A 7,320-nucleotide genomic window follows, 5' to 3' on the forward strand; every position below is an offset into this window, starting at 1 on the left:
CGACACGGCGTCGACGTTCCCTCGCCGCGGGGGTGGTTGGTTCACGGGACCCGGGGCGCACGGCGGCGTTGTTGGAGGAGAAGAAAAAGGGCTGGGTTCGTAGAGTCGATTTGACGTATCGACGGGTTTCCGCTCCGCTTGCTACTCACGGAATAATCGTGACAGGAGGGGCGAAAAGAATGCGAGGCGCGCCCCCGTCCATTTTACCCGTGTACGTACACACAATGCACGTATGCATGAACGCGTGTATAGACGCGCGTCTCGCGTTCCGTCGCAAATGGAGACAAATTTATACGCGCGGGGCGCGCGGATACGGGCCGAAAAAAGCCTGGCACTTTTGATAAATTGAATCGATCGATTGTTTTTTGCCGCGCCACGCGGAATGGCCCTCGGTGACATTTTTCATGCGTGAATTATTCGTCCCGCCGCCATACACGTCGTCTGTTAACACGATATGTGCCATGCAATCCCCTGAATGTAAAAAAATAAAAACAACCACCGGGGACTAAAGAATAACCTGCGTTATAATTAAAAAATGATTCAAACATCAAATTTACGATCTCGTATTCAATTATAATTTCTCTCGTATCTACGATCAAACGATAGAAGAGAAATGTTTCTTAATTTTAAACACGGACTATTTACATGTACAAAAGACTCTGGAATAACAAGAATCAATATAGACGAGTTAAGAATCAAGTGAAACGTGCCATCAACATTTTCACTGTTCACGCCCTATGAAACCACCCTGCGTTCTCGGTCACAATAGGACCCTGTCGAGGAACCATATTTGAACCGATTGTACGGCAGAGAATTCAATATTCACAGTTCCACGTGCATGCACGTCTATTGACACGCGCGGGGCGAAAAACGTGGCGCATCCGGCCTCGGACGCGTCCCTTTCATCGCGACCACAAGAAGTCTCAGGAGGTGGTTGTCTGCAAACTTTGATTACATCTGGCAACGGGCCGTTTCTAAACCAGCGCGCATCGAGGCAACGCGCAAATATAGACGCGTATACCGACGCGCCTTATTCCTGGGACGCGTCGCGTCGCATCGTACTTTCTCTATCTTTCGCCGGTGTCTGGCGTCTCCCTAGCCCCCAACCTGACCCGCCGGCATCGCCGTCGCGTCTCACGGACGGTTCCTCTCCTTCGGAGACTGTCCTGGCAGATTTACCGGGGGGCCCCGGTTTTCCGGCCGGTGGAAAACCCATGGAAACCGTATTTAAGCGGATGTCCCGACGACGCGAAAAGTAATTTCGTTAGCCCGGCAGCACGTGAGCCGCCTGTCAAAAGTGCGCGTCGACGATGAAAATGCGCCTCCGGGACACGATTGGATTTCCGGCGGACGTCATTGTGAGCCGGCGAATTGAATCAACGGGAAAGTATACCTCTAACCCCCTTCGACTCCGTCCCGTCGTGTTGTCGCGCCGCCGTAGGTTCGAACCGGTAGACTCGCGGGCACCGATAAGCGACTCGTAGCGAAGGCAATTTGACCCCCGTTATTTCGTCTTTTCTTCCGTCTTTCGATCCTCTTTTTTCCGTCCCGTTGCTAACGTTTCAATACGTGACGCATGACCAAAAAGGAGTAAAGATACATTGGATGATAAAGCATTTTCTCAGACTCTTTCATTCCTCATCTTTCGTATTATATTTGCTAGCGTGTGTAAAATCGTTTACCAATAAAATCTCTTTATTGTAAATTTCTATTTTTATCGTAAGATTTTGACTAATTTTAAGCAGTGTTCGAGTTAAGAATTCTATATGAAACGCGATCTAATTAAATAGTCTCGCATTCGTGCAAACGTATTCCCAGTTGAACGTAATTAGCTCAGCTGGGATTAATAAGCGCGTGGTAACTTGGCAAGGTTTCTCAGGACCCTCTAATAGTCGTTGCATCAGCAGCAGTTACGATCCTCTCCGAGATTTCATCGACAAACCTCCGTGCTCCTAACGAACTATCTTCACTGCTAAACTCGTGCTTATCCCGAATGCCCGGTTCAACCCAATTTCATCGTCTAACTACTAATAAATTATACGAGCCAATTTTGCTCATTTTAATTGTTCAGGTGTTCGTTTCTCTATAATAAAACTAGTCAGAATGTTAATAGCCAATGATCAGCATTATCATTAAGATGGGAGCAATGTAACGGTTTTAATTGAACGCAGAGGTAACGGGAACCACTGTGAAAAGGCATCGTTTGCGTTCTGGGAAGCACAAATCTGTCGAGAGAAGGGAACGGCCGTATTTTCTGCGAGCTTGCTGGTGGCCATGTGAAACCGTAAATTGTACGGTACGTTATAGAATTAAAGGTCGATAGAGTTCTATAAATATCAGAAAATGATGGAAATTCCATTTCCTCGTCTCGTAAATAAACGTGCGGTAGGACGTTACTTTTGAAGCCAGGAAACACTTAAAACGCAACAAATCTTCATATTTTATTTACTTTCATGATCCTCTAACTCTTCGGATTGGACGTCATTTCTACATAAATTATGCTAACTTATTTTTAACCCATGTTTTAGTTTAGTGCTGCGTTTCATACCTCAGTTTGCGTTGCGTTTCATTGGCTGTTCACTCGATACTACTGTCCAGAGCCGAGTTTAGGGTTCGTTTATTACTGTATTGGAATATTTTTGGACTTACAAGAAAATAGAGAACGCTAGTCGTTTTATGTTATTAACGCAGCAAGAGATGGTGAACTTTCGTTCTCGGAAGTCGAGTGACTATAGGAATAGCGACGGTGCATGTGGTTTCCAATGATCTTTAACACCGTGGCTGGAAATGGGAGACGTGTTTCCCAATAATCGACACGTCGAAATGGTTTGGCTGCACTAAGAGCGTCGAACCTCTTTGTTCTTACATCTGCGAAAAGGTTTTTGGTACAAAAAGAGAAAATAGCAAAAACAAAGCTTAGTATTAATTTGTGGACAAACAGGCTGTAGATGAGTAAATGCAAGACACATACTGTTTTACATATTTAAATTGTCTATGAATACTTAAGAAACCGTGATCATACTACAAGAGTATTTGCAATGTATAATGCATATGCAGAAAATAAGATGCCAAGGAAAATTACGTTCTTTGACCAGAATCTAGTTCCCTGAAAATTTTTACACTGCAGTGTAACTTTGTTTGAAACAGTAAGTAGGGAGATGTCAATGAAGTCACAGTGACGAAGATAAAGGAATATATATTACGTTGTCAAGTGAAAAATACATGAGACGGATAGTAATTTCTCGGTCTTACAGTGTCTCGTAAAACTTGTTTCATTCTTGCACAAAGCATTGGTGTGGCCGTTATTAAAGATCCAGTGAGAAGACTAAAGGGAACTTTCAATGACATTAAAGAACGTAAAAAGAGGAGATGGGAGAAAGACAAAGAGAGGAGGTAGAGAACACAGGCTCGTTGAAGTATGCAAAGCTCGAACTCGTCTGTATTACAAGGACCATAACAAAATTAAAAAAGTTTGCACAGTATATTAAAAAGAAGTATGCGGAACATGGGAGTTATTACACATTCTACGGTCTGCTGAAGGGATTTGGGATAACATTGGGTGACGTTGTATTATTATAAAGAGTGCATCAACGTTAGTCTCTTTAAATTTCTTATATGACTAAAATATTTTTCTCGTGCCTTTCAACCTACTTTGGATCTACGTCAGAATTACGAAATTACAGTCAAACGAAATTAATTATAAGAAGCGACGTTCAATGGCCACGAAAATTCCGAACTTATTCATTCATCGTGACTTTCTGCTTTCAATTCTCAAACCATCGGATCATATATTTCCTCGAATCGTAAAAAAGTACTCCACGGTCGATTTTGCCTTCGTTCCTCCTTGAAAAAGTCATAAAAGAACCGTTTGGTTCATCTTAGGAGCCACTTTGTATACACGTGTGAGCCCATAACTTCCGTATTCCGTCAGGACGATATGATTTATGTCAAGGAACGAAATCCTCCGGCGAAAGTACGTGTCGATATTCCACTCGCTGCCGAGACGGATTACCGTTTCATCCAACGCACGTTGCTTTCTTCTTTTCTTTTCTTTTTCCCTCAATCGACGTCGAACGACGACAAAGTGGAGGGATGATAACACGGCTGGAAGATAGTACCACGTCGCGACGCCTCGCGTTCTTCGTATTGGCTTCGTTAGTCGCTGCTGCCAACCAACCGCGCTCGTTTCACCTCGTTCAGGGTTAATCGAGTCGACTATAAAGTGGATTATGCGGCCAGGCTCGACTGCTGCTTCCGATTCGATAACACGATCGATCGCCTCGCGATCCGTTAACGACTTACTCCCTTTGGAAGCTTACGTCCCGTTTCATCCTCCAGATGAAGATGCGGCATCTTCGCCGAAGTAAATAACTCTCTAACGAAGGGGTGTTAAATAAATCAAGCAAGCATAGTTTACCGACCGTTTTTAGCTGAACTGATTAATTCAACCTAGCCAATATGGAAATAGTATTCCATCAATTTTGCGAGTTCCACTGTATATAACGACGTGTATTTCTTCTTTGGTCTTCGTAATTGTATTGAGACGGGCACTCAGATTGCCAAGTTTTCACTGTTTATAAAAACTTTATATCTTTCTAATAAAATAATCTCACCGGGGATAACGAAATAGTGCGCGATTTATTTAACAAGAAATTTCACTCAGGAAAGTTTCACGAGAGCGTCTTAACGCTCCTTGAGTACACTTTTTTTTTATTTCAAGCGGAAGTCATAAGCTGCCTTTGGTATTCCATTAACTGCTGCTTAAGGCGGAACGTAATAAGTAGGTTAAACTTTCGTAGTCATTACGTATTCGGTTGAAATTAAGTTTGGTGAAGAATAGGCGCGAGAATATCCGGCCGCTGCTCGAGTCATTTTTTAAATATTTGAACACATTCAAATTAACCGCGAAGTTACGGCAATGATAAACGGTTCCCAGATTGACACAGACTTCAAACGGCACGAGATAATATTTGACATTTTCATTTACACGTCGATTCGTTTATTACTAGCGCGCGGCACGAACGTGTTTTAAATTCGCCGTTTCAGTATTTTTACTGATAGAAGAGGAGTGAGGAATTTTATTAAATAAATTTTCGCCCGTATAACTTCGTGTATCGCGACCACGGCGGATCGTATCAGCGATTCCGAGCCATTGTTTCATTAAATTTCCGTCGCCCGACCAATTTAACGCTCCCGCCGCCAAATATTTTCCCATTTAACCTAACGAAAATCTCTTCCCGCGTATCGACCGCGACGCAACTCCAACAATTTAATCCTACCCTATCCCCTCTAACATTCATTTATTAAATTTCAACCGAAGTCCTCGTTCTCCTCTTTTTTTCTCTCCCGTCACAAACAGAATTAAAAGAGCCGTGGCATTCGCGCGTTTCGCGGACGATGTTTCGAGTTCTCTATTTCTCTCTCTCTGTCTCTCATTTTGTGAGTGGTCGAAATTGAAAAGCGTCGGGCAACGAGGAGGCACGGGAAGTTTGCGTTGCCCTTTTCGGGACACCGATTTTCACGCGCTCTTCCACTTTTTTCACCTCACGAGCGAAAAGTCACACACGCGGGAAACAAGCGTTGATCGATGTCGCGTGTGTACATACCAGCGCAGCTTCGACAGATTTTTTTCGCGCCGCTGTTTACCCGCCGTCAACACGTTTTTTCATTTAAACGATTATCAAGAGGATTGCCTATCCGTGCGCGGTACTCCACCTCTTCCTGTTCTACATCGACGAGACGCTCCGGGCCTGAATTTTAAATACCCTCTGACCCGGCCACGCTCTTTTTTCCCCGTTTTGTTACACACGAAACTGTTTCAACCAACGAGTCACAGCGATTACAAACGCTTCCTCCCGCTATCTCCACGATTTCATCTATTATTTAGAGTACAATGTCGCTTAAAACGCCCGTTGCTAGTTCATCTGCGTTACACTCTTCCCTTCAGTTTCATTCGTTTAGACTTCCATGTCTTTACTTCAATTTTTTAGATAAAGCACGCATTTGTGTGAACAGGTGTGAATTACTTTTGAAAGTCGCGCTTTTAGTTTCTCAATTTTAATATGAGTCCACTGGTACTAATTGTGTATTTATTCAAGTTTAATTGCCATAACGTTTTAAACAGAGCCAGAGAATCAAAGTGTTTTCGTATCAATTATTTCTAACATGTTTTTTTATCTTATTCGCGCTTCGTGCTTAAATAGTTTTACTTCTTCCTGTTTTTATTCTAGATGCTAGTTTCTCTTCGTAACCCAATTACCTAATAACTTAGAAATTTATCGAGTTTGTTCGGATCGCTAGTAGACAAGTGTATCAATAATATAAATCTCGGGCAGGATCGAAATCCATAAATACGACGAGACTAGTTCTGATTTATCACCGAAGTTCAAACACCGCCGAATCCTTTTGTTGTCAAAACAACCAATAAGTCACATCAAATTTCTCAATTGAAAGGAGTATTTCCATGGAACAGAATCAACAGGAAAATGTTTTACTGCTCCATCCCGGAGAAATGGTCTTTCGATGACCAAAATAGAACTGAAAAAGCATGTATTTTAAACGAACGCGTTCCACCGTTTTTCCGACGACAATTTTCTATGACAGCGGGCGCAACGACAATATTCCAGGCGAGCGAAAACAGAGAAAGCGACGAGGCGACGTCGAAAAACTCGCTCGACTCGGATTCGAAAAAGAGGCTCGGCCTCGATGGTGAAATTAAAATCTCACGCAAGGCTTAAAAGAGCCGGTAAAAAAGCAAACCTCCGGTCTCGTTCCGTTGTTGAACCCGTGCCGCGACCGCGTCTGGCAACGAGAACGAGGAAATAATTCGCGTTCCACCTCGCCCGTTGTCGTCGGCATTCCCGGTAAAAGGCGGGAGAATCAGAAAAATTAAAAAGAAGAAAAGCGAAATAGGAGAAACGACGGGGAAAGAATTCGTACAGAGCCGAGGCGACGCGACAAGGAGCAGTAGGCCCGACTCGTTACTCGTTCCTACTTCGTCTGGCATTTTTTGTCGGCTAAAAAAGTTTCACCAGGGAAAGGAACCAATTTAATAAGGCCTTAATAACTCGCCTGGACGGGGTCGCAGACGGCTGTGTTTGACGGCTGCCCCTCTCTTTTTCTGCCTCTTCTCTCCCCAGAGAAAAGGCATATTCACGTTTTCTAGTTATCATACCGGAACACTGTCAATTATTAAGTTTCATTTCTGAGATTTTATTTTCACAATCTCTGGCTAACAACATGTGTTCAGAACACAATTGGCAAAGTATAATTTTCTTAACACTAGATTGCCCAAGAAAGTCATTTTGACTGGTTTTGGGC

Source organism: Ceratina calcarata, unplaced genomic scaffold (genome assembly GCF_001652005.2).
Source record: "Ceratina calcarata isolate Rehan_Ccalc_2016 unplaced genomic scaffold, ASM165200v1 scaffold117.2, whole genome shotgun sequence".
Taxonomy (NCBI): Eukaryota; Metazoa; Arthropoda; class Insecta; order Hymenoptera; family Apidae; genus Ceratina; species Ceratina calcarata.